Here is a 27,993-nt window from a genome sequence, read left to right as displayed (position 1 = left end):
GTGGAGCTCACAGATAACTGCCCCGCGGACATCGTCGCTTTCTTTTCTACTCATTCCACGCTTCAGTACATCTGAAAGTCAACATCCGCTCCTGCCAGCACAGTTGGAGAGGAAAGAAAAAGAGTACATCACAGCGGGGAGCCTTCCGACGGCCACCATCTCTATCCATCTGCTCTACTGAAGATCGATTGCATGTTGATCTGGAGGAGCGGAGATCTGAGGAGCAGACATGGGATCTTAAGACCCAAAAAGCCACTGGTTCAAATTTGTTTCCAGTCGGGAAAAAGCTGATTGGAGAATATGGGTCACTTCCTGCACAATTTCTGCAATATACGAGTGTTCGTTCATGCAAGACATTTAATCCGCACCTGAGCAGAGCTGCTCCGCTGCCAGCAATTTGAAGCTGGTCGCACTGGGCAGCGTCCAGATTGGAGAATCTTTGTGCATAAATCTCCTGCTCCCTTGTTGCTTTAAATATGAAGATAAGACAAATTCACTCAGGAAATATATATATTTTTCGCGCTCATTTCACTGTAAAAGCTTCCAAATAGGCACCTGAACACATCCTGCTCACACAAACGTTTTGGAATTGAGTGGCTGTGCTCGCTTAATCTCACGAGCCACAATCCAAGAAAAGAGGGGTTTTCTCCAGGGAGGGAAGTTTTCATTCGCACAGAAACTTTCTCTTATTTAACTCTGACCAAAAATATCTCCTCTGCTTACCTCAACTTCCTTTAACATCCATAACAACCAGAGGGTCACGTGTGGAAACCTGCTCGGAACTTTAATCCTTTATGTATTTAGTTTAACCAACTATCGAGTTACATCAGTGTTGTTATCTCAATGATGTTTGTTGCACTTATTCATGTCTGTAATATCAGGGCGATGGTTATTTTTGTTCTGAAGCGAATTTGTAAATATCCAGAAACCGGAAGACACTCAACACCCGCATAGAAACTCTACCGCCACTAGTGTTTCGGTGGTGTAACTGCAGCGCGACTCACACACACCTACACACAACTATGAACGCTCGGCCCCCGTGCGCAGGCTACGTGCGCACCTACGGCGTAGCTTCAACGCAGAAGCATGACTTGTCCTTTAGTGATACGCTGATACGATTCTAGAGATTTGTGAACCACATACAGACGGAGGGTTCTGCAAGTACACAAACCCTCAAATCACAGTTTTAAAACACGCACACGAACGAGTAACTCATGTGTTAGATCCGTTGGTGCTGCAGTTTTGATTTGTAGCGCGCATGCTGCGACGCACAGCCCTGGAAACATACATCCAGTGAATGACAGACAAATTCTCTCCTCTAAAAACACTGAACAGCAGCATCTGCTCCGCGTCTGTCTGTGTTTTAAATAGAGCCTGTGAAGGTTGCGTGTCCCCTCAGGTGAGTTTAGCCTCATTTTCCCATTTTCTTTGTCCTTGCGACCCCTCCCGCCTCTTTATTTCTGTCACTCTCGTGTCTCTCAGGTCACAATCACTCGGTGGCACGCTTCCTCCCTCGCTTCCTCCCGCGCTTCCTCCCTCGCTTCCTCCCGCGCTGACACTAATGTCTGACTTGTAACGAAGCGGCTGAATAAATTAGCCGAACGCATTCTGCTGTTGTTCCATCTCATCGAGGCCTATTTGCTGTATTATCTTGTCCGTCTTGTTTATTTCTGCTTTGACATTGACAGTGTGCCTTCTCAGATTATGAGCTGATTGATGGCACCGTCCCCTCCGACATGTCCGCTCCCCCCCCCCCCCCCCCCCCCCCGGACCGCTCGAACCAATGTGCCCCTGCATCGCTCGAGGACATTACAGTTCAGAAACACCAGGCGTGATGGATCAGAACTGCTTCTTTTCTTTGCTCAAGGCTATAACGCCCGCTGCAGAACAGCAGTTCTGACTCACTGCAGACAGATTACGCAAATATTCTTTTTTAAATGTCCTCGAAAGAAACATAAACGCAACCTCGGTGAGTTTCCCAGCATGCAAAGAGGATTTCAAACGTTCAGTGGATGCAGTTGCTCCGACAGTTTGATGGCTGCTGCTGCGATTGATGCACAGAATGAACACCTCCACTTTCCTTGTTTCCTTCATAATGGTTTTGTGATCGTGTGCGGATGAATGAGGTCAAATTTAAGGTTTAAGTTGATTTTACCTTTGTAGATAACTCTTGTCTTTCAGAGGACATTTGGTTTTATAGTACAAATGATATAGTTAATGTAACAGCTGCTCTTGAAAGTTGTGCCATAAGCATTTTAATAGTCCTTTATTTGGCAAATTCACATTGTCCCTGTATATGGGAACTAAGACAGCCCTCGAAGGTTTAGATGCACCGGTGAGGAAACGCAGCTTCACAGCACTTTGACTTTGAAATGTTGGAGTGAAAACTGATTGGTTGATTAACAGAAATTCATTTAGCAACAGTTTTTGGTTAAGATTTTTCTTTAAAGCAAAAATGGCACAAAAAAAAAGATTATAAATCTCAATGTAAATTCCAGTATTTTCTGACACTGGTTTAAAATAAGTTTGTTATCAGTTTGACAGCAATAAATCTACAACTCTTTTAAAAAAACAAATGAAAACATAAATGTTGAGGAACGAATAGGAAATGAAATGAAAACATTTCACTCAATGGAGCACATACCTCCTCCAAGGCCGATGCATCGTGCTCATGGTTCGTTCTTATGGTAGAAATCTTCCAGAGAAAAGAAATTTGTTTCATAGACATTATCGGTTTAATCATGAAACATGAAAGATTCTGCATTCGCCCTTAAATCTGCATCCGTCCAAACATGTAAACGGTTCTTTCTACGCCCCCCCATCCCTCCACCGGGTTTGGTGGAAACTGGTTTATGAGACTTTTGTGTAATCCTGCTAAAAATAAACCAACTAAATAGAGTGTTAACCTTCGCCAAGGCCTAACAGTCCTCTTAAAGTTAATCAAGCTGCACAAAAGCACAGGGGTCGTTCTCTAACCAGCAGGTCGGCGGTTTGATCCCAGTCTTCCCCATTCCGCCTTTGAGTGGTCATCAAAAAGCTGCTTTATAAATACAGACCATTTACCGTGTGTTCAGTGGTTTGTACGTAATCCTGCAAACTATCAAACAAGCAGACAAACAAACGCAGATGAAAATAAAACCTCCTCAGAAATACGTAAGAAATATCTGAACGACAGTAAAAAAAAAAGAAAAGTGTAGACACAGTAAATGTGCAGAATAATTACCGGTAGGATGCAAATGAAACAAACACAGTCTATTTATTCACATGCTTTTCGAGGCTGCTGCTTTAAGGACTCAACACACTCCTCAGTTTAATGTCAAGTAGTTTAAGAGGAAGTGTGAGAGGAGTGTGTTCCGTTAAACTTTGGTAATTAAAGCATCGTGCTGCTGCGGCTGCACAGCTCCGCTCATGAAAGAGCTCTGATGATTGATGGCATCACCACACACACATTAATAGAGCTGCTATTTCCAAACCGCAGCTCCAGAATCAGGCCACCGATTTGCATGTCGTGGGAAAGAGTGAATCTGAGCATCGGCTAATGCACCTGCAGGTCCCTGGTGGATTTCTAATGTTAAAACATATTGTTCTGGCTCTGAAGCTACAGAGAACTAATTGAACTCCCCTCGGGGAATCGCTCAGCTTTGGATTCTGTTGCACCTCGTGAGGACATTGTTCATTTTTCTGCTTAAATCAGAATTTAAGGTTTTTTTGTAGCGGACCTGCTCTCTTTGTATTCCAGCCAGCTTCGTTCTCTGCGGCCCAGCATGATCCGGACCCTGTCACCCTGTCTGTGTAAGAAGCTTTACAAAGAAGAACACGACTTGTGGAACATAAGGTCATGTGTTCCGTGTTCTGCCGATAAATTGCGGTGTTCGAACTGATGTGGCTCAGATTATACGATGTGTCTGGACAGATGCACCAGATGTTCCGCGTTAATGAGGAATGATTATCTTCTTTTCTCTTTAGCTTTGAGGACAGTTTGATGTTTGAGACTATGAAGCTGAAATTGATCGTTCAGTGAATGAAGCAAATAATTAACCGACCGATCGATCAAAAGTTGACCTTTAGAAAACGGACGTGCATTTATTTCCATATTCTTTCACTTATGCGAGTCGGTTTTCATTCAAACACTGAACGTCATCTAGCTTCTGTCCCTGAATTGTGAGAATTCATTTAGTAAAATGATTATTGGTGTAATTTATATTTATTTGCGATCAATATTTTCACAGTTTTTTTGACATTTTATAGACCAATTTATTTAACTGAGGAAAACAGAGTGAATCATGGGGGTTTAGTGGTTTTGTCCAAGGACACTAACATGTGGACGAGCTGGGGATGGAACCACCAGCGTTGTGATTGTTGGACAAACTTCTCAACCTGTTTGGATTTAAGTTGTGTCAGTGTCTTCTTGTTTATTTGTTCTTTATGACTTTGCTTTAATTCTCTTAATATGAAAACTACATCTTCAGTTAACGTCTCTCTCTAATTTTTTGCTTTGATTATCCCGACCGATTGTCCTGTAGTTAAAAAGTAGAAGGAGTGTTTTTGTCGGTTTTTCATCGAGCTGCTGGTAGTGGAGCTCCCTAAATGAAAAGATATACAAATAAATAAATGAAACCACAGAGAAATATCTATTTTTTATGTAGGAGAGAAAACGGGCAGAAGTTTGATGTTTCCTCCAAGTCTCCAGAGCCGTTAGCTTTAGTGGTCGACTGTGGCTGAACTCCCATAAAGACAAGGAAACGTTTACTCACTTGAAAACCTGGAAAAAACTCTGGAAAAGGACATTTTTACTTTTCAAATCCTAAAGAATCATTTAAAGATTGAGATTAAATATAGAAAAATGTCTTTGGTGAACTGCTGGTAATTGTAGAAACGTATTTATAAATTTTAGAAACGTGATGTAAATATTGCCGGTGTGACAGTTTGGTGTGAACCTGAATGTTACAGGTGAGTCTCCATCACTCCTCCTGTGTGTAGTGACACATTTCATGCAAATAAAATACACTTGTAGGAAGGTGTTCAGCTTCATATGAGGTACTTTCCATTTCCTTGACTCCTTTTTTCTTTCTCCTGCTCCGACTGTTCAGACTGTCTGTTTGATGGATTGTCTCTATTCCCTCCTTTACTTCCTCTGTCTACTCCACACGTCATACTTCAGGAAATAATTGAAAATGCCTATTACAGCTCATGCACACATGCTGCTTTTTCCACTTTCTTTGAGGGACTTCTTTTCCTTTGGTTTTTCCACTTTCTGCATTTCCATATTCATGTTTTTGATTTTATTTTAGACAGTAATGCTCAACCCACTTAAAACCATTCCAACAATAGCAGAGAAAGCAACAGCCGGAAATATTTATTCTGATCTTTCATAGACCAACTGTATATAACAGCTGTAAAAATAAATAAATAAAAGTTTAAAGTCCGTCTCCAGCAGCGAGAAGTGATGGGAAACATCATTTTCAGTCGATTATTTCAAACCAAAGTCGAGGGGCCATCCTGTATAAAGTATAAAACTTCACATTTAAAAACAACAACATGATTGAGAAGAACAAGAGACAAGTTAAGAAAGAATTAATTCTGTGTTTTGATGCCTTGTTTGTTGTTGTTAATTTCTGCTGTGACTCAGAATCAGATCCTCAAACCAACAACGTCTCATTCACCATATTGTTGAATCTGCAGAGCAAAGACATCCTCGACTTGTAATGTGCCTTCATTCATCTCCCTCCGGCTCGTGTTAGTGTTCAATTACCTCCGAACAGTTTGTCTTCATTGTGCTCGAGAAGATTTAAAGGATGGGAGGAGAGGGAGAGAGAGGGGGGGGGGGGGGGTGACGTTGAGTGAGTGATGAGAAAGAGGAAACAAGGAGAGAAGTGTTTACAGATGAAATGAGCGAGTAAAGTGATGTTGGAAGATATTCGCCTTCGGGGGCTTTCTACAAGAAAGATTTAGAGGCAGGACGGTTTTCGGGAAAGTAAGTAAAGAGACTTGGAGCTGGAACGAGACTCAACCTCAGGAACCTTGTTAGATGCTAAAGGTTTTCAGGATGATGACAGAACTCGAGACAAAATACTTTCAACACAACTTCAAGACACAAAGAACTTGGATAATTTAAAAGATGACGGAACAAAGACTTTAAATAAATGATGTCTTAGTTCAAATATGAAAACTCGACATCAGCCCCTGCAGCTGCCCTGTAAGTAAAACTATTCACATCCTCAGATCCATTGGGTCGACAGGGGTTTGTTCACCACAGCAGCTTTTTGCTGGGTGTAATGGAAGGTTCATGTATAAAGAACGTACTCGAGTTACCGTCTACAGCGAATATCAGGGATAACGTGGAGATGACATTTCCCCCGCGGACTGTCTGCCCTCCACGGACACTGTTTCCCTCCGATCAGCACATCCAGACCTGATCACTTTACATAGGGCTGTGCTGTAACTACTGTAACCACACACACACACACACACACACACACACGGTAGCTGGACTCGGGTCAGAAGCAGATCTGCTGGAGTCTGCTGCCCATCATCGCTGCATTGATTTCCCTTCTCCTGCGTCAGGCTGTCTTGTCAACAGACTCCTCTGAGCATGGAAGATGAATTATTCACAGGACAGCTCTGCCAGGATCTGTAAATAAATACTTAACTAATATTGGCCCCAACAACCCACAGGTCTCCGCTTACTGTGACGGGGGGGGGGCGAAAAAGAAGAGAACATAATGAAATCCGCCCTGAATATAATTTTTCATTCGTCCACGTTGGGATCTGTCAAGTGTTTAATGATCTCAAACCGCAGCAGTATTCCCTCACCTCACATTATGTTCACAGCTGGAGCCTGGGAGGTGTTTGATCTGACAGATGTTTAATTCATTCATTAAATCAGAACCGGTGGCAATAATCATAAATTGTATGTTTTTGTTGTAAAACTTGATGTGATTTACTTTTGTAAACTAAACTACAAAAAGTAGAAATGACCCGACGTATAATTTTATTGGAGGCACGTAGAAAATGTGACATTTATTTAGTACAGTGGTTTTCACTACACATCAAACTTGTTAGAAACACTTGAACAAACTTCAATGTGATAAGAACTAGGTCAAATGAGAGAAACCCTCTTGAATGAGTGCTTCAACATTTAGTTTGGTCCAACAACTAACATGGAGGAGGAAGGGTTTATGCCCTATACTGGAGCCAACCACCAGGGGGCGACAAATACTATTTTGCTCCACTTGCAGAGAGCTGTTTTGTCGTCCGTCTTTATTCACAGTCTATGGTTTGAACTTTGAACTTTTGAAGCCACAAAGTGAAAACTGTGACAGAAATAAATGACGAGTGTGATGTGGGTCGATTCTGTGGTTTTAATTAATTAATGTCACTTATTTCACCAGGAAACCCCCCCCCCCCTGCTGTATTTCCTCCTTCGGTTGGACAAAAAGCTAAATGAATCAGCCGTAGCTCTAATTCCTCTGAGTAGCTCTCATTCCACTAATGGACGCTGTGTGAAATGCATCTGTGGTTTATTTTTAGAAGGGTCTACAGTAAAACACTCCCAGGGGCTGATGGTGCGTCTCACCTGTAAATACATCTGCAGCAAACCACAGGATGGAATCAGACCTGAAGCACAGTGAGAGCGTGTCACGTCTTATAATAACAGCACCCTGATGTTAAAATGGCATCGTGCGTATATATATATCTATATATCTATATATCTATAGATATATAGATATATATATCTATATATATATCTATATATATATAGATATATATATCTATATATCTATATTTATGTCAGCGCCTCATTTTCAGACCTTTTTCACCCAAAACCATTTTCTCCTTTCTTTCAGTCATGTCTATAATCAGTCAACTGTCCCAATTCCTCTCCCTTGGCCCCTTCCCCGAGATATGAAGTGTCCTTTTTCCCGTTATTACACAATGACAATATCAACAACCGATATCAACAGTGACACATCTGACGGGGCAGATTGATCTATTTATCGATACTCAGTCAGTCAGCGTGTTCACATCGGTGATTTCAAAGTAACGTTGGTCCTGTCCATAGAAACTGGAAACGTTATAACGTGAGCAGGTGAAGTTCGATTCTCACGTGTCCAGATTTTTCCTGAAACGCTTGTCACAGCGATTCAGTTTTTTATTTTGCTGCTGGATGAAAACAAGATGTTCTGCTGGGTTCCACCTGTTTTTCATACTAACATTTATGAGCATGTAGATTCCCCCCCCCCTCACGGCCAAAATAAAAAACGAAGGTGTAAGGCCCAGTGGTCGAGCTGGTGGGTGAACTGGGACAGAGCCGAAATGATTTCAACCACCTGAAGCATCAAAACCTTTTAATTCTGCGACATCGAGTTTTATGTACATGATTCAGTTTGTTTTGTTAAAATTATACGATTCGTGGTTGGGATCCCGCTTCTCTATGAAACCCCCCCCCGAGTACATTTTAATGGAATGGGATAAATGAAGGAGTGAGATTGTTTTAATTTAACAAGGGGGTGGTCATGTTACCAGGTTTAATCCTCGGCCGTGAGGCGGCAGGTCTTAACCCTGATTTGCGACTGTCTCTTATTTTTTACGAGCTTTTGATTAAAACATCTGCCATGTGGCGTAATGAGGTTTGTAATAAGATCCGGCGCCATGACACCGGGATCAGAGCTTTTCCTCCGTTTCCTGTGTCGGTGTTTGATCTCTGAGCCGAAGCTTCTTCCTGCCTCCGTGTGGATTGACAGAGGAACAGGAGTCGGTGTCGTTCCCTCCGTTTGCTCAGCGTGTCGGGTTCTGTCACTTTGTCATGTAACCTGGGGGCCACTTTAGAGAAGCTGCACAGAAATCCTCCGTAATTTACTCGCAGCAGACTCTATTCAGTTTGTTTCAGGGTCCACATGTACGTATCTGCGACTATCAATTATTTTCACGACAGATTAATCTGTTTGTCTTTATCATAAGTGTCTCAAGTTATCATTTCTACTTGATAAATGAAACAGGCGCTGTGTAAACCCCAATAAGGCGAGACTGACTTTTTTTCTGTTGTACCCAGCAGGCCGCTCAGAACCGGCCTCTGCGAAGGTTTAGACTCGAACTCGTCAGGTTGTCACTCATCAGAAGTCGACACATGATTGGGAATAATTGTCTCTCTTGGAGGCGTGTTTCACAAACCGTTCTTTTGTTGACCTTTGATCGTTCGGGTCCAAAAGTTGGTTTCCCCCCTTGTGAGTCAAGTCTCAGTGTTTTCGATTGAAGGATGTTTTCATTGCTTCCAGTGCAGCCGTAAACATCGGCCACACGACGGCTCGCTGTGCAGCGGCTGAATCAAAGGTCTCACTTTTAGATCTCAAGTCTCCCCTCGTTACAGCCACACTGGAGGACTGCAGTGTCGCGCTCACTGCTCTGCTTCTGCACATGTCAACACGTGAATACACATACAGACCCCACATGAAGCTACACACATGGAGCTACACACATGAAGCTACACACATGGAGCTACACACATGGAGCTACACACATGGAGCTACACACATGAAGCTACACACATGGAGCTACACACATGGAGCTACACACAGCCCCTCCTGGGTCACGTATGGAGCCGACGGCAGAGAGTGACATGGCTGCACTCCGGCCTCCTGCAGAGATTTAACGAAGCTCGGTCAAACCAGAAAGCATCAGGATCACAAACTTCTTTCAACTTAAAAAACAAAAGAGAAAGGAAGTCAGATATTTGTTTTTATTACTCATCATTAAAAAATGGATTTCTTGTGAAACTGAGAAACAAGAACCAGTCAGAGGATGTTCTTGCTAAATTGGTTTTCCCTGTTGCCATACATGAAAAATTAATAAATTAATAAACATGTACTGACAAAGCATCAGTGCCGATTGATGTCAAACTGAATCCAGTGTCAGTTAAATGATGAAAAAGGGCATCGCTCTGCCTGAAGAAAATAATAAAGAAAACCATGAAGATATTTTTGATATTTTCATGAAATCCCTGAATCTGTGTTTTCCTGCCGGTCTGTGTTTAATACGTGAAAGCTGTCTGTCTGTCTGTCTGTCTGTCTGTCTGTCTGTCACGTGTCGAGCTGTCAACCCGTCTGTCTCTCTGCTGTGGTGTCGGGGAGCCGAAATAGAAGAGCGAGTAAATGAGGAGGGGGGAGGGAGGGAGGGAGCGGTAATAGCTCCTGGGCATTGTTTCCACATTTGACCACTGCAGGGGAGATTTGTGACATCCAGCATATTGATCCGTGCATTGACCCCGCACACGCACGTGCACATGCACATGCACATGCACATGCACACACATCCAAGCTGGTAGAGTACAACATGATCCCATCACCACGCTCGCCATCAAACCTGCTTCCCTGCGTCCTCCAGTCTTCTTTATCTTTGCATCTCCAAATCTCCGTCTAATATTTTTCTTTATGACCAATCTTCACCTTTCACATTCTCTCTTTATGCAATTTACAATCAGAAGCAGCGTTTAAAGTGACGTGCAAAACTATCTGTGCACCAACTTTATAGTATAACTTGAAGTCATCTTTATAGTTCAGATTGTACAGAAGACAATGGGACGAGGATTTTCCCTTTTCAGGATTATGTTAATTCTTTTCAATTAAATCCAGGATTTAAAAATGTAGTTAAAATGCAATTTAATTTATTTAATCTTCTTTATTTCAGTTGATCATTCTGACAGTTGAATAGATAATTGCTTTGTCTCTAAAACGTGAAATTAAACAATACATTTTACTTTTCCAGAGCCTTAAATAAATGTTATCATATTTTATTAAGAACGAGTTCCTTATATCCCAAAGATATTTAGCATTAGTCCTAATATTTGATAAGCTTGGATGAATATTTGCCTTTTTTTTTTAAATTTCCTTTCAGGGAATCAACCAATTTATCAAGTTGACATTAAACTCGTGTAGAATTATAAAACAGCTTTCTCCTCAAACAGTATTTTATCATTTGCTTTTTTCTGATTGTCTTCATTTTCATTGATTTCTTAGAAGTAATAATTCTTCTGGTCTTATTTGCCTTTTACATCGTGCACGTTTCGTCCCTCTAGGAGCAAAGATGGATAAACAGTGATGAATCCACGAGATGATGCAGTGACACTGTGTCCGCGGAGAAAACCACATGATTGTTATTATCACACCTGATCTCCAAACGGCTTATGAATGGTGAGAGTGTGTAATGCGAGTAAGTGGGAGTCACCTGACTCTGCAGCGCGGCTCCGCATCGACCGAACTGTCACGGAGGAATTCAGACCTCTCGTACATTTGATATGCAGATGTCAGGATCCATGCTGACTGTCGCTCTTCCTCGCTCGCCTTCCTCTCTGCTCTGGCGAAGAGCGGCCTCGCGTATTAAGGACGTGTCGATAAAGAGCTCTCCCCTTACACCCACACCCATCTTTAACCTTGCTGCTGATCTGTGTTTGTGTGCGTCTGCCCTCTGTCACAGCTCCTCTATTATTTACCACGTGTCTCTGTCTGGGAAAAGGCTTGTGTGTGAGGCCCGGCAATCGCCTTTAGGTAAACAACCAATGACACGGTCGACCCTCACACACACACACAGACACACACCTCTAACGTTCTAACCCCGTCCCTCCTCTGACCACATCTCATTTCCGATCAATATGTTTTAAGCGGAGCCTCAAAACAAACTTTGCTCGTTGGCCTGGTGTGTGTTTGTCCTTTTTTTTTCTTTTATGGGGGAGATGCAGGTGTCATTTTCAGTGCAGGTCCATGATGCCCTCTGTGCTGTCTGCAGGCGACAGTGAGAGAGATCCATCATCCCTATCTCCGACACCTCAGCCTCCTAACTGCACGTTAGCTGCTCTCAGATCGGACTGAAGCGTGAGGCTTCACACGGTTAACGTTACAATGGAAAAGCACTTTTGAAGCTACTTATTGGGAATTTGCATGTTCTCCCTGTGTTTGTCAGGATACTCTGGCTTCCTCCCACAGATTGGGGGTTAGTAAAAAGTTAGTCTGACTCTAAAGTGACTGGAGGTGTGAATGTGAGTCTCAGTTTGTGTATGTTGGCCTTTGCTATAAGCTGGTGAACTGGTCCAGGATGCACTCCGCCTCTCGCCCAGTGTCGATCGGCTGCAGCCGCCCTGTGACCTTTAAATGATAAACATCACAAATGATGGATGGAAGAGAATCTTAATACCTAAATAATATAATACATCTTTCTGCAGTGTCAAACAAACATGCACAAATATTACATTTACTTATTTTGCATCCCTGTTTATGGGAGTAAAGACTTTCAGAGTCACTGGATCAGACTCCTACTGAAGAAAACCTTAAAACGTGATGATTTTCAGGTTCTAAACTCTTTTCTGTTTCCCTCGTGTCTAAGAAAGAAAATCACATTATCAGAAATAATTGTCGGCTGGAATTTATGTCACTGAAATGATGTTTGATGTTAACTTTTCCACCTCCTATAGTGTTTTCTCTTCTTCTGAGATTTGAGAGCATGTGTTTTTTTTCTGTGTTTCTGTCGCTGTCACATTTCATGAAGAGAATCTATAAGGTAGAAAAGCAGTGGAGGTATAAAGACGTTATTAATATTAAAAATGACATTTTCCCGCAGGTGTATATGAGCGATCGTTGGCTCCTCAGGTTCAGAATAAAGTGACATGACAACCCAAAGGCTTCAGAATCCAGGACACAACTTCCGATTCTCTTTCCATGGGATATATACATTTCATTCAGGCCTGTGGATACATCATAAGTTGTGCCTCCATGCTGTGTTATCTGCTTTAAACTACAGATAGGGGCTTAAAAAAAGATTCAGACTGGTTACATCACAGAACACGAGACGCAAATAATCTGATCTTGACTCATTTAGCTGCTTTTGGACAAAGCTGTGACTCACGTTGAACTTTCGAGGAGAAACCAAAGAACAAATAGGCTGAAGCTTTTGCACATCACTTCATTTGACTGGATGTTTGTTCCTCTTTCAACCATGAACTTAAAATTGAATTTATTCCTTCAGTTTATTTTCACGTTGAAATAAAGCCTTATAGCTTTAAAAATAGCTGATGGAGTTGAGGGTTTTCCAAAGTGCTTTATGCTCCGTTTTCTGTGAAATTACTCCAGTCCCTCCAATTTCTTGCTATTTAGACCAGAGAGCAGCTCAGAAAAAACCACTGAGAATAACAATCACACTGGAGCAGGCCATGTGTTTTCTATTGCACATCACCGAACACACCACATGTTAACTGGAATGGCTCTCAGGTCAGTGCAGGGCCCAACTGTCTCCTCATAAAACTGCATTGAATTCACCAAAACCAGACTTTTTGTTTGGATCAGCACCAAATATCAGTCCCCTACGCACGTCTGATTATTTCCATTCTGATCCAGCCTGATGTGTGAAGGGTGTTAGCAGCTGGTCATCGTAATGTCAAGTCATCGTTGTAGTGCAAACACATCTATGAGCGATCAACACGTTGACGCTGAAGAATACTCTGACACGTCCTCTAAGTCCTTTGACACTTAACTTCCTGTTACTTGCTATGTGCCTCTCCCTGATATATTCAGGGTGAATGCATTAACATCTTAGCAAATGCATAATCAACACAATACCCTTAATTTCTATTTTATATCTAAAAAAAAAGTCCTTTTTCAGTGTGGGTGTGTATTAGTATAAATTTGCTACGTGGGTCCTGAATTTACTTTATTTAGTTTCTTTGTGAACAAGATTACACAAACACAACTGAGTCAATTTCCACGACACTTAGTGAAGGATGTGATGCGGGTCAGAAAAGAACCCATTAGATTTTTGAGCACTCAGGATTTCACTTTCTTTGACATTTTGAGATACGCTGTTTTGCTAAATTTTCCGTTTTCCCTGAGAGTAATTCATGGCTCCTGATGGACTAACTTAAAGGAAGCTGATAACTATGAGTGTGTGCAGTTTGTTACTCTTCTGGGCCGAGGTATTCACTCGTCTACTCTTTTCTCTTCTCCGTTTCCTTTGCATTCTTTGTTGTGTTAGTTCTGGGATGTGTTGCATCATTAGCCGACGCCTGATCCGTCAGCTTCAACAGTATTCGTGTCGTCTCTTATATCAACTGAATTAAAAACATCACCCAGAGTTTTGACTTTTTGATTTGCAGTTTTATTAAACAGGGCAGTAGCAAGAGCGAGGCGTTGAACTTTCGTCCAAATCCGAAAGCATCCTTTTGTTGGTTGATTACATTGCGAAGCGCAGAGCAGATTATTCAAATGGCATCGATCCCTGTACCGCACCAGAGTTTAAAATCATCTCCGTGAACTTTCAGCTCTCGTCATACCGAGGTTGTGAGTCGTCGGAGTCGCCTTCCTGCACTTCAGCTCTGTGACTGAGGAAAGGAAGTAAGAGAAAAGTTTAACTTCACCATTTCATGTAAATGTAAACATTTGGTCAAACAATTGGTCTTCTTAAAAATCCACGGTTTGCTCAACACCTCTATTCTTGCAAGGATAATAAAAAATTCATTATTCGTTATTCATCTTGAGCTAATTCAAGTGTCTAACATCCATCATGAGTCTTTATTATGGTCACAATTGGACCAAACTTATCATGGTTTTGATCTCAGTAAAAAAAAAAGCTACAACTCTATATGATAAACTTTAATAACAGGATCACTAATAATAATAACAATTCTAAAAAGACACTTTCCAGGATTAATAAAACAGAAATCAGATAATATCTATAAATATACAATACACCTCATGACAACACATCATAATAAAACATTAAAGGCAGGTCTGGGTTTGGCATTTCACTACTAACAACAGTTATTAGAATATAATAATTACCTTCCAGCCCTCTTCAGGTTTCTGTAGTCTAAACAGAAAATGAGAATAAAATAGCATCAACACAGTTTTAAACATATATAAACAATATATAAACATGTACCCCAACAAAACGGATTATTAAATAAATCATAATCAAACCCAATTGTAATAATGTAAAATATGTTTTCATAGGACAGGTTATAATCAAGAACTCTGATGTTACAGCTTTATTTGAGATTCCGTTGGCTGCATGAAAAAATATCAGTGGAGACAAAATTCTGGAAGAGTGTTCTGTCATATTAATGCAAAAAAACTCACGGGACCAGATTATATAAAATATACATTTCTCCCTCATGCTTTCTTACAGCGTCTGTTCCCCACGCAGAATGAGTGATGCACAGAGCTGAGATGTAAGGTCAACTACCCACAGGCCCAAGGTTCACAGCCTAATTTTCCTATTCAAGAAACCTTCAGCACAAACCTGTGCAGATAGCACTAAGTGGAAAACTGCTTTGCAATAAATCCAGATTAAGTCTTTCAGCTGCGATTTACCTTTCCATGCTTGCTTTGCACCTCTATACATGGCTCTAAGATGCCCGAAAAAAGCCTCCCCGGGTTCGGCCATGAGCACGGCCAGCGACAGCACCAGAAAGATCATGAAGTACTTCATCCTGGAAAACAAAGACCCTCAGTTACAGCAGGTCGTGTGGATCCAGGGCTTTAGATTTACTAGTGAGGGTGAAACTTTGACGTCTTACCTCACGATAGATCGACGGGAGAGAGCTGAGAGGCCCAGGTGATGTGAAACTGAGGCGTAGGGTTGTGGGCTACCTGTCTTCTAACAGGGGCAGGAGTTAATCCAGTTGCTCAGCCTGAGTTAAGTATTTGGCAATTTTGCGTTTTCTAAATTGTGAAATATCATGTTGCGCAGGCGGAGGCTGTTGATCTAATCTCTACTTCTTACTTAACTTCTACAAACCCAACTTCCACTTTGACTGAAATACATGTGAAGAAACTGTACATAGTGGTTTTTAAAATGTCATGTCTTGAGTAATACACAAATACAAACGCAGACGGTTTCAGCCATTAAACTTTTAATCTGTCATTGCCCTTTCTTCGCAAATTCAACCCATGTGATGAAATGTGCTATGTACAAATTGTGGATTTGATAGAATTATGACAACAAAAACCTTTATACAGTTTCTCTTCATTAGTTCTTGCATGTTCTCTGCGGGGTCTTAAATAGTCTCAAATTCATTAAGCTGAATTTTTGGCCTTAAAAGTCGTAAATACGTAAAAGTTTTTAAATATGTCCAGGTAGGTCTTTTAATGTCTCAAGAGGATATATGTGGTGGCGTGCTTGGTTTGTAATGTCTGCGTGTGTTGTAGTTCTTTCTCAACGATACGGATAGTAGCACGCTGTCTTAAAACTGCGAACGAGACCAACGTGGAACTGATAACTACACTTAAAAGCTTTGCTGTCTGAAAGATAACGTGGAGTTTCCAGGGTTGTTCTCGACCAGGGTCCTTCATTTATAGGGAAGTGTCAGTAATGCTGGGACTCTGATGTTCCTTCACATCTGTCGTAGTTGAGCTTACGTCTTAAATTTCACTCATTTTGGTCTTAAAGAGTTTAAACTGGTTGAAACCTGCACAGAAAACCTAGTTGGGGATTTAAATTAGCAGCGAGTGAGGTGTCACTACTCTGATGCTCTTGGTGTAAACTGAAAACAAAAATACAGATTATGTTTTACGGTAAAAACCAGCTCCCACTTATTCACCAAAGTTTGACGAAAGCATGTTTTTGGAAGATTCATTTATGAAAGAACTCTGACATTGTGTGATACTTTTATGTGCCAAAGCATAAGAATAAACCTGAGTGTGTCTGAGGAGCCTGAGTGAAGCCTAAAGAAGCAGTGAGTGTGATACTTGCTGACGTGTTGGGGACGTTTGCAGATCGTAATTTTGATGCCAAGTCACCGGTGTTGGGTAAGATCAACTATCAGCGATCAGCACATTGATGCTGAAGCTTTCGACACCTCGTCTCTCTTGTTCTCTCTTGTTTTAACTGTATTTGTAACCCTGTACATTTAGTATGAATACAGTTAAGACAAATAACTAAATGCTTAACTTTAATTCCAAATGCTTTAGAGCGGTAGACGTTGAGTTCAGTAAACGTCAGTGGCCTCCACACTCAGATGTGATAGAACAGGCAGCATGAATGTGCAGCTCACAAATCAATATATAGACTTCTCCAGGAAGTTATCTCTGACTGTATTGTTGTTTTTTTTAATATTATTTGTACGTATTTAATATAAATCAATAAAATAAATGGAGGTTTCCTTGAGATCGTATCCATGTTTCTAAAAGTTCTTGTGTTTACTTGACAGAGTGATGCCTCCTGCCACCACAACAACACACATTCTCCTGACTCATATTTAATTCCACTAAATAATATTAAAGAAATATGTATATTCTGTCTTGTTTTTTTTAATTCAATACTTTTCAATCCACCTGGACAAAAGTACAGTCAAACCCTTTGGTCCACTGCTGCTGAGTCTGTGCATTGCTTTGGCTCCAGTGACATATGAATATCAGTAAATCTGCTGTAGTTTGGCTTCTGGTTTTCTTCTGTATTGTGACTTTAACTTATGCTCCCGTCGTGTTTATAGTTTTTCCGTATAAGTAAAAGTATCAACGCTGCAAGTCTTTCTTCTTTCTTCTTCTCAGCATCACGAGGATACAAGTCTTCTCCTGTTTTCTCTTCCACTCTATTGTTGTGCAGGAAGGCAACTTTGTCTGGTTTTATCTGACTTGTAAACCCTAATTCGATTAGTTTGAAGTAATCCAAATACTTTATACACAAAAACAATATACACTATTTATTGCACTATATTGGATTGCAGTTACTTTACAGTGTGTAACAAACGTGCCGTAAATGTTTTGTATGAATGTGTTATTAGTTATCAGTTAGAAGTTTTAATACTCGTTGTAGTAACATTGATTTAAACCCCCCAACATTTAAAATATCTATACAGTGAGATTAGAGGAGACTTCATCGTCATTGTTGAATCTCATATTTGAATAAGACACAGAGAAATATTTTGACATCCTAAAATGTAGATTTGTTCTCAGTTTTCCAAAATTATTCGAATGTCGCTCAACAACACATCAATGCAAAAGAACACATATTCAGTCATGGTTGCTGTTGCGGGTAAATGTTTTATTTATTTCATTGAAAAGCAAGAAGCATTATATATCATCTGAAAGTTCCTTCAGGGCGACTTCTTCAGTTAAAAGCAATAACATTGGGGTCGTCTTCGACTGAGCGCTTGTCGAGCTCCTGCTCCTGCTGCTGCTGCCCGACGCAACCGTGATGCTCTGCGGCGATTCTGATGGAGAGAGTCAGCGAGACAAGAGAAGTTATAAATAACAGTTCTGATGATAAGACTTTTAAAATTATACAGTCATAATGGTAGAAGTCCTTACTTAATGGCCTGCTCGCCAATTTTCAAACCACCTGTGTAAAAACAAACAAAAACACATATGGTGATAAATTCAAGCAAATGATATAAAATGACAATTAATACATTTCCATAACACAATTATTTGGACTATTAGTTAACAGTTAAACAATTATACATACAGATGATGTTTTATACATACTTCTAAGTAGTGTTCAATCTTGACTGGTAAAATCAGAATGTGTGTTTTATTATTTTAGCATGGAGATGCAGTTATTCTATATTTATAAAAACAAATCCGATTAATGGAAAGATTAAATCATCTAGAAAAATGTACTTTAAATTCTGAGACAAATTTGATTTCAATTGTTGCCGCAGCAGGTCGGTGCATGTGAGCATCAAAATAAACCTCAATGTCCATTTTATTGAAGGAACATGCTAATCAAAGGCCTTTTTGATTGTTATTTTCATTATTATTGAAATCAAAGTGATTCTATTTGGCCAAATATATCGACTACTTATTTTGTGATTTTCCAGCTATGTCATATTAAAATATTTGCAATGGAAAAAGCAAATTAATTCCGTGACTCTACCATGGACAGCCTTCTTGATCCACTTTTTAAAAAACCCCTCTCCAGGTTCAGCCATGAGGACGACCATGAACAACACCAGGAAGGCGGCAGCGAACTTCATCCTACAAAAACAACAACAGAACAAAAAGATCGTTAACATTTGCATTATACAGTAACGAGCTGAGCACATTTCCCAAATGCTTGGTCTCGTCTAAATGAGTTTGAATTATATCGATCTTACCTGTCGAATACAAAGTGACCTTTGTGAGATTCAAAGTTGAAATCTGTTGTCTACTGTTAACAACAGAGGCAACTCTTTATATACACAGGACTGACTTCATAGTCATTGTGTAAGATTTAGAGTTATAACAGGAGGAGCTCACATAGTGGTAGATAATTCAACAACTAGAAAACACAGGCCCTAGTCCTCCTCTCACTTCCTCACTTTGTAGATTCTGGTTAATTGGGTGAGTGGTTGTTACGATAATAATCTATTCACTTTCATGAAGCAACACTTAGTGGCTGCAGCTCCAGAAATGTGAGGATGATTTGCAGTTTAAGTAAATACAGTAAAAGCAGTAGAAGACTTTACACATTAGTTTTATTAATCTTGTGAAAAAGAACTGCTCCCAGTATAGAGCCTTGTAGGACACCATGAACTCTTTTCTATGAGATTTAAGTGCTGTCAAAGTGAAGACATTTTTTCCTCTGCCTGTGCTTTGCTGTTTAAACTGGACAATTACCTGTTGAATTCTATTTTCACTAATGCTCACCGTTAAAAGAGAGAATCACAGAACCTTTGCTCGGACTGTAGCTAATCACTGCTCGGTGACATGAGACATAAGGCCACTGAAAAGCAGAGGAATAGCACCGGGGTTGTCATCGACTGAGCGCTTGTCGAGCTCCTGCTGCTCGTCGTAACCGCCATGGATGAGTCTGATGGAGAGAGTCAGCGAGACAAGAGAAGTTATCAATAACAGTACTGATGATAATACTATTAAAAATACACAGTAATGATGGTAGAAGTCCTTACCCATGGATCATCTTTCCAGCTGTGTAAAAACAAACAAAAACACATGGTGATAAATTCAAGCAAATTATATTAAATGACAATTAATACATTTCCATAACACAATTATTTGGACTATTAGTCAACAGTTAAACAATTATACATACAGATGATATTTTATACATACTTTTAAGTAGCGTACAATCTTGACTGGTAAAATCAGAATGTATGTTTTATGATTTTAGCATAAAGATCCAGTTATTCTATATTTTTAAAAACAAATCCAATTAATGCAAAGATTAAATCGCCTAGAAATTGTTAATTAAGTTTCTTCTGATACAAATTTGATTTTAATTGTTGCCGCAGCAGGTCGGTGCATGTGAGAATCAAAATAAACCTCAATGTCCATTTCATTGAAGGAACATGCTAATCAAAGGCCTTTTTGATTATTATTGAAATCAAAGTGATTCTACTTGTCCAAATATATCGACTGCTCATATGTTATGTTTCATTCAAATATTTGCCATGTAAAAATCTAATTATGTCCATGACCCTACCATGGTGGACCCCGTGAAAAAGCATTCCAAAAAAACACTCTCCAGGTTCAAACATGACGAAGACGATGAACAACACGAGGAAGGCAGCAGCGAACTTCGTCCTACAAAAAAAAAACTGAAAAAAAAGATCGTAATTTTGATGCCAAGTCACCGGTGTTGGGTAAGATCAACTATCAGCGATCAGCACATTGATGCTGAAGCTTTCGACACCTCGTCTCTCTTGTTTTATCTTGTTTTAACTGTATTTGTAACCCTGTACATTTAGTATGAATACAGTTAAGACAAATAACTAAATGCTTAACTTTAATTCCAAATGCTTTAGAGTAGGGATGCACCGATATGGAAATTCTTGGCCGATACCGATATTTAAAACAACAATCTAGCCGATAGCCGATACAGATATTTGTTTATTACTTGCATGTGGCCTTCTTGGTGTGTTACGCCGGGTTTACACCGGGCGCTGAAGTGCCGCGCCGCCCCGCGCCGCGCCATTCTCAAGCGCGCAGCCGGACCCGCATTTCTCCGCACCGGTCAGCCCGCAATTCTCCGCTTGTTGTTGTATGTAACCCGTTCAATGTCGGGTGTCGGGGGTAAGTGACGTATTCTCCAAGCAAGCCTTTAGCCCCCCCCCCTCTCTCTCTTTTTATCTATATGACTGCTTGTGTGGATGGGCAGAGGGGGACATTTAATTATGTGATTGGGAAAATTGGGAAAATTAAAACTCCAGGACAACAGAAGGGGAATACAAAGTATGGGATGCATATTTGATCATTTATATCATATAAAATATGTCATTTATATCGTTTAAAATCATTTTTCAGTCTGTTTCCTGGCGCGATACGCTCGCTCGCACGCCGAAACCATCGGTGTAGGGCGCTGGCGCGGCGCGGCGCATCGCAGCCCATGTGAACCGCACAAAGGTTTAACAGGGGGGTGGATGGGAGGCGCCTGGCTTTCCTTGGCGCTGCGCGGCACGCGCTTCAGCGCCCGGTGTAAACCCGGCATCAGTGTACCATAATCTGGATGCCAGATTGGCAGGCTGCAGAAAACATACCAATGAACATCGGCCAATGTTATCGGTGAAAGTCAAGTTTATTACGGATACGCCGATGGCCGTATATCGGCCGCTACCGATATACGGCCGATACATCGGTGCACCACTACTTTAGAGGGGTAGACGTTGATTTCAGTAAACGTCAGTGGCCTCCACACTCGGATGTGATAGAACAGGCAGCATGAATGTGCAGCTCACAAATCAATATATAGACTTCTCCAGGAAGTTATCTCTGACTGTATTGTTGTTTCTTGAAATATTATTTGTACGTATTTAAAATAAATCATATAGTAAATGGAGGTTTCCTTGAGATCATATCCATGTTTCTAAAAGTTCTTGTGTTTACTTGACAGAGTGATGCATCCTGCCACCACAACAACACACATTCTCCTGACTTATATTTAATTCCACAAATTAATCTTTACAAAATATGTATATTCTGTCTTGTTTTTTTTAATTCAATACTTTTCATTCCACCTGGACAAAAGTACAGTCAAACCCTTTGGTCCACTGCTGCTGAGTCTGTGCATTGCTTTGGCTCCAGTGACATATGAATATCAGTAAATCTGCTGCAGTTTGGTGTTGTGCCATAATGCATCAAACGTGATACCATAAAATGGTGTGCCTTTCGGCATTCAATAAATTTGGTTATCAAGATAAAAATATTAAATATTAATATTTTATTATTAATATTAAATAATAACTTTAATTGATTAAAGTTACCTCGGGGCAACACCCTTCAAAGGAAGGGAAAAGATAGCCAATTTATTGATTAAGTCTCATAAAGGTTCTAACTTCAAATTTGGAACTCTGATTAACAATTAAATTAATAACTATAACCAAAATTACCATATAGATAGTTAGCTAAGTTGAAAGATATGGGGTTCTTGACAGTGTAGAGGTTGGCGAAATTCACTTATGCAACATTAATAAAAAAACATTTGTGAAAGAAAAACATTTATTATGAATATAATAAAGTATAAAAACACAAATTACTAACGGTCTAATTGCTAAACAAAGATAGGTATGTGCGTGTGTCTGTGTGAGTCAGCGTGCTTTCAAGATGGTCGCTGGCCAAAGAGATAACACCCGTCCCCCACCTATTGGAATGTTTACGACCTGTAGAGATAATGAGGTGAAGAGTTATGCGTGTGTCTGTGTGTGTGTGTGTGTGTCTGTGTGTGTGTGTGTGTGTCTGTGTGTGTGCCAAATTAGAGTAAGTTACTAGATTGGATGCAACGAAAGACTGTGAAGAGCATAACAGACTAACATTACTTTCTCAATAACTTGTACCCAAAATATCACAACACCACAAATCAAACTTATAAACCTCACACAGAATCGAATAAACAGTCTTGCTTAGCCTAGTATAATTATTAAGCCCAGATGTGTTACCAGTCCGTGGAAAGGGGAAAAAGGAAGTTGCTGTGCAGTTCGCAGTTTTGTGTTGTCTTGCTGGTTTCGGTTGAGTTCAGTTGCTGTTTGAAGTTCTTACAGCAGGACATCGAGTCGCTGCTTGAAGGGTTGGCAGAGCTTGGAGTGCGAAGAGGTTTCCTTGGTAAGATGAGCTGGAAGCTGCACCTTTGTGCTCCTCTCGAAGAGTTGGATGGGAAGAGAAGATGTGAGCTGGAGAAGAGGCTCGACAGCCTTCCCTCCTGTGGAAGGATCGTAGGAAGAGGATGAAGAGGCTCGACCGCCTTCCCTCCTGTGGAAGGATCGTAGGAAGAGGATGAAGAGGCTCGACCGCCTTCTCTCCTTGGAGGGAGTGTAGAAAAAAGAGAGATCGAGGGCAAGAAGCTGGAGAACCTGGCTTATATTGGCCCGGTGACCTCACAGGTCATGGGGTCCAGAGTGACCAATGGGAGTTGAAACCTGTGTCCCTGGGGGGGTTTTCCACCCCTCTGTGTGAAGTTGTTGCCTGCTGGGAGACTGAGTTCCTTGCTCTGGTTTTTAATGGCCCCTGGGAGACGGAGTCCTGGGGGAACATGCGGCTTCAGGGTTTGATGGCACATGTAGGCCGAAGTGTGGTTTCACACAAAACCATGGCCCAACATTGGCTTCTGGTTTTCTTCTGTATTGTGACTTTAACTTATGCTCCCGTCGTGTTTATAGTTTTTCCGTATAAGTAAAAGTATCAACAAACGTGCAGTAAATGTTTTGTATGAATGTGTTATTAGTTATCAGTTAGAAGTTTTAATACTCGTTGTAGTAACATTGATTTAAACCCCCCACAAGTTAAAATATCTATACAGTGAGATTAGAGGAGACTTCATCGTCATTGTTAAATCTCATATTTGAATAAGACACAGAGAAATGTTTTGACATCCTAAAATTGAGATTTGTTCTCAGTTTTCCCAAATTATTCAAATGTCGCTCAACAACACATCAATGCAAAAGAACACATATCAGTCATGGTTGCTGTTGTGGGTAAATGTTTTATTTATTTCATTGAAAAGCAAGAAGCATTATATATCATCTGAAAGTTCCTTCAGTTAAAAACGACTTCTTCAGTTAAAAACAATAACACTGGGGTCGTCATCGACTGAGCGCTTGTCGAGCTCCTCCTGCTGCTGCTGCCGCTCGTCGTAACTGTTGCGCGCGGGTAATTCTGATGGAGAGAGTCAGCGAGACAAGAGAGGTTATAAATAACAGTACTGATGATAAGACTTTTAAAATTATACAGTCATAATGGTAGAAGTCCTTACTTAATGGCCTGCTCGCCAATTTTCAAACCACCTGTGTAAAAACAAACAAAAACACATGGTGATAAATTCAAGCAAATGATATTAAATGACAATTAATACATTTCCATAACACAATTATTTGGACTATTAGTTAACAGTTAAACAATTATACATACAGATGATGTTTTATACATACTTTTAAGTAGTGTTCAATCTTGACTGGTAAAATCAGAATGTGTGTTTTATTATTTTAGCATGAAGATCCAGTTATTCTATATTTATAAAAACAAATCAGATTAATGGAAAGATTAAATCATCTAGAAAAATGTACTTTAAATTCTTAGACAAATTTGATTTCAATTGTTGCCGCAGCAGGTCGGTGCATGTGAGCATCAAAATAAACCTCAATGTCCATTTTATTGAAGGAACATGCTAATCAAAGGCCTTTTTGATTGTAATTTTGATTATTATTGAAATCAAAGTGATTCTATTTGGCCAAATATATCGACTACTTATTTCGTGATTTTCCAGCTATGCAATATTAAAATATTTGCAATGGAAAAAATAAAAAATAAATTCCGTGACTCTACCTCCGATAGGGCGCACGATCCAATTTCCCAAACACTCTCCAGGTTCAGCCATGAGGACGACCATGAACAACACCAGGAAGGCGGCAGCGAACTTCATCCTACAAAAACAACAACAGAACAAAAAGATCGTTAAAATTTGCATTATACAGTAACGAGCTGAGCACATTTCCCAAATGCTTGGTCTCGTCTAAATGAGTCTGAAATATATCGATCTTACCTGTCGAATACAAAGTGAGCTTTGTGAGATTCAAAGGTGAAATCTGTTGTCTACTGTTAACAACAGAGGCAACTCTTTATATACACAGGACTGACTTCATAGTCATTGTGTAAGATTTAGAGTTATAACAGGAGGAGCTCACATAGTGGTAGATAATTCAACAACTAGAAAACACAGGCCCTAGTCCTCCTCTCACTTCCTCACTTTGTAGATTCTGGTTAATTGGTTGAGTGGTTGTTACGATAATAATCTATTCACTTTCATGAAGCAACACTTAGTGGCTGCAGCTCCAGAAATGTGAGGATGATTTGCAGTTTAAGTAAATACAGTAAAAGCAGTAGAAGACTTTACACATTAGTTTTATTAATCTTGTGAAAAAGAACTGCTCCCAGTATAGAGCCTTGTAGGACACCATGAACTCTTTTCTATGAGATTTAAGTGCTGTCAAAGGGGAGATATTTTTTCCTCTGCCTGTGCTTTGCTGTTTAAACTGGACAATTACCTGTTGAATTCTATTTTCACTAATGCTCACCGTTAAAAGAGAGAATCGCAGAAACTTTGCTCGGACTCTAGCTAATCACTGCTCGGTGACATGAGACATAAGGCCATTGAAAAGCAGAGGAATAGCACCGGGGTTGTCATCGACTGAGCGCTTGTCGAGCTCCTGCTGCTCGTCGTAACCGCCATGGATGAGTCTGATGGAGAGAGTCAGCGAGACAAGAGAAGTTGTCAATAACAGTACTGATGATAATACGATTAAAAATACACACTAATGATGGTAGAAGTCCTTACCCATGGATCCACTTTCCAACTGTGTAAAAACAAACAAAAACACATGGTGATAAATTCAAGCAAATGATATTAAATGACAATTAATACATTTCCATAACACAATTATTTGGACTATTAGTTAACAGTTAAACAATTATACATACAGATGATGTTTTATACATACTTTTAAGTAGCGTACAATCTTGACTGGTAAAATCAGAATGTATGTTTTATTATTTTAGCATAAAGATCCAGTTATTCTATATTTTTTTTAAACAATCCTATTAATGCAAATATTAAATGGCCTAAAGATTGTTATTTTGATTATTATTGAAATCAAAGGGATTCTACTTGGCCAAATATATTGACTACTCATATGTTATGTTTCATTAAAATATTTGCCATGTGAAAATCGAATTACTTCCATGACCCTACCATGGTGGACCCCGTGAAAAAGCATTCCAAAAAAACACTCTCCAGGTTCAAACATGACGAAGATGATGAACAACACGAGGAAGGCAGCAGCGGACTTCGTCCTACAAAAAAAAAACAGAAAAAAAAGATCGTAATTTTGATGCCAAGTCACCGGTGTTGGGTAAGATCAACTATCAGCGATCAGCACATTGATGCTGAAGCTTTCGACACCTCGTCTCTCTTGTTCTCTCTTGTTTTAACTGTATTTGTAACCCTGTACATTTAGTATCAATACAGTTAAGACAAATAACTAAATGCTTAACTTTAATTCCAAATGCTTTAGAGCGGTAGACGTTGAGTTCAGTAAACGTCAGTGGCCTCCACACTCAGATGTGATAGAACAGGCAGCATGAATGTGCAGCTCACAAATCAATATATAGACTTCTCCAGGAAGTTATCTCTGACTGTATTGTTGTTTCTTGAAATATTATTTGTAAGTATTTAAAATAAATCATATAGTAAATGGAGGTTTCCTTGAGATCGTATCCATGTTTCTAAAAGTTCTTGTGTTTACTTGACAGAGTGATGCCTCCTGCCACCACAACAACACACATTCTCCTTTCTCATATTTAATTCCACTAAATAATCTTTACAAAATATGTATATTCTGTCTTGTTTTTTTAATTCAATATTTTTCATTCCACCTGGACAAAAGTACAGTCAAACCCTTTGGTCCACTGCTGCTGAGTCTGTGCATTGCTTTGGCTCCAGTGACATATGAATATCAGTAAATCTGCTGCAGTTTGGCTTCTGGTTTTCTTCTGTATTGTGACTTTAACTTATGCTCCCGTCGTGTTTATAGTTTTTCCGGATAAGTAAAAGTATCAACAAACGTGCAGTAAATGTTTTGTATGAATGTGTTATTAGTTATAACTAATAGATAGATAAATATCTATACAGTGAGATTAGAGGAGACTTTATTGTCATTGTTGAATCTCATATTTGAATAAGACACAGAGAAATGTTTTGACATCCTAAAATTGAGATTTGTTCTGTTTTCCAAAACTATTCAAATGTCGCTCAACAATACATCAATGCAAAAGAACACATATTCAGTCATGGTTGCTGTTGTGGGTAAATGTTTTATTTATTTCATTGAAAAGCAAGAAGCATTATATATCATCTGAAAGTTCCTTCAGGGCGACTTCTTCAGTCAAAAGCAATAACATTGGGGTCGTCATCGACTGAGCGCTTGTCGAGCTCCTCCTGCTGCTGCTCGTCGTAACCGCGACGCCCGTGACGCCTGTGACCCCCGTGACGCCTGTGACCCCCGTGACGCCCGTGACACCCGTGATGCGCATGAAGCCCGTGATGCTCTGCGGCGACACTGATGGAGAGAGTCAGCGAGAAAAGAGAGGTTGTTAATAACAGTACTGATGATAAGACTATTAAAATTACACAGTAATGATGGTAGAAGTCCTTACTGCAAGGCTGTCTCGCCAATTGACGTGCCAGCTGTGTAAAAACAAACAAAAACACATGGTGATAAATTCAAGCAAATGATATTAAATGACAATTAATACATTTCCATAACACAATTATTTGGACTATTAGTTAACAGTTAAACAATTATACATACAGATGATGTTTTATACATACTTTTAAGTAGTGTTCAATCTTGACTGGTAAAATCAGAATGTGTGTTTTATTATTTTAGCATAAAGATCCAGTTATTCTATATTTTAAAAAACAAATCAGATTAAGGGAAAGATTAAATCATCTAGAAAAATGTACTTTAAATTCTTAGACAAATTTGATTTCAATTGTTGCCGCAGCAGGTCGGTGCATGTGAGCATCAAAATA

The 27,993-nt window shown here is 39.9% G+C and overlaps 1 protein-coding gene and 1 long non-coding RNA gene across 2 annotated transcripts in view; one reads left to right on the top strand and one right to left on the bottom strand.

Annotated features, from left to right (window-relative positions):
• Window positions 1-27,993, top strand: part of LOC117758031 (exostosin-1) — a 162,108-nt gene that overhangs the window by 57,619 nt on the left and 76,496 nt on the right. The window lies entirely within an intron of this gene.
• LOC117758040 lies at window positions 4,304-19,086 on the bottom strand. Its single transcript, XR_004613223.1, has 3 exons — window positions 19,076-19,086; window positions 18,891-18,956; window positions 4,304-4,313 (listed from the first exon to the last, which is right to left on the bottom strand). It is a non-coding gene; the product is annotated as an uncharacterized LOC117758040 (long non-coding RNA).

This window comes from Hippoglossus hippoglossus, chromosome 24 (assembly GCF_009819705.1).
Source record: "Hippoglossus hippoglossus isolate fHipHip1 chromosome 24, fHipHip1.pri, whole genome shotgun sequence".
Classification (NCBI taxonomy): Eukaryota; Metazoa; Chordata; class Actinopteri; order Pleuronectiformes; family Pleuronectidae; genus Hippoglossus; species Hippoglossus hippoglossus.
Note: the sequence above shows the minus strand (reverse complement) of the source record. Positions and strands in the feature narration are given on the sequence as shown.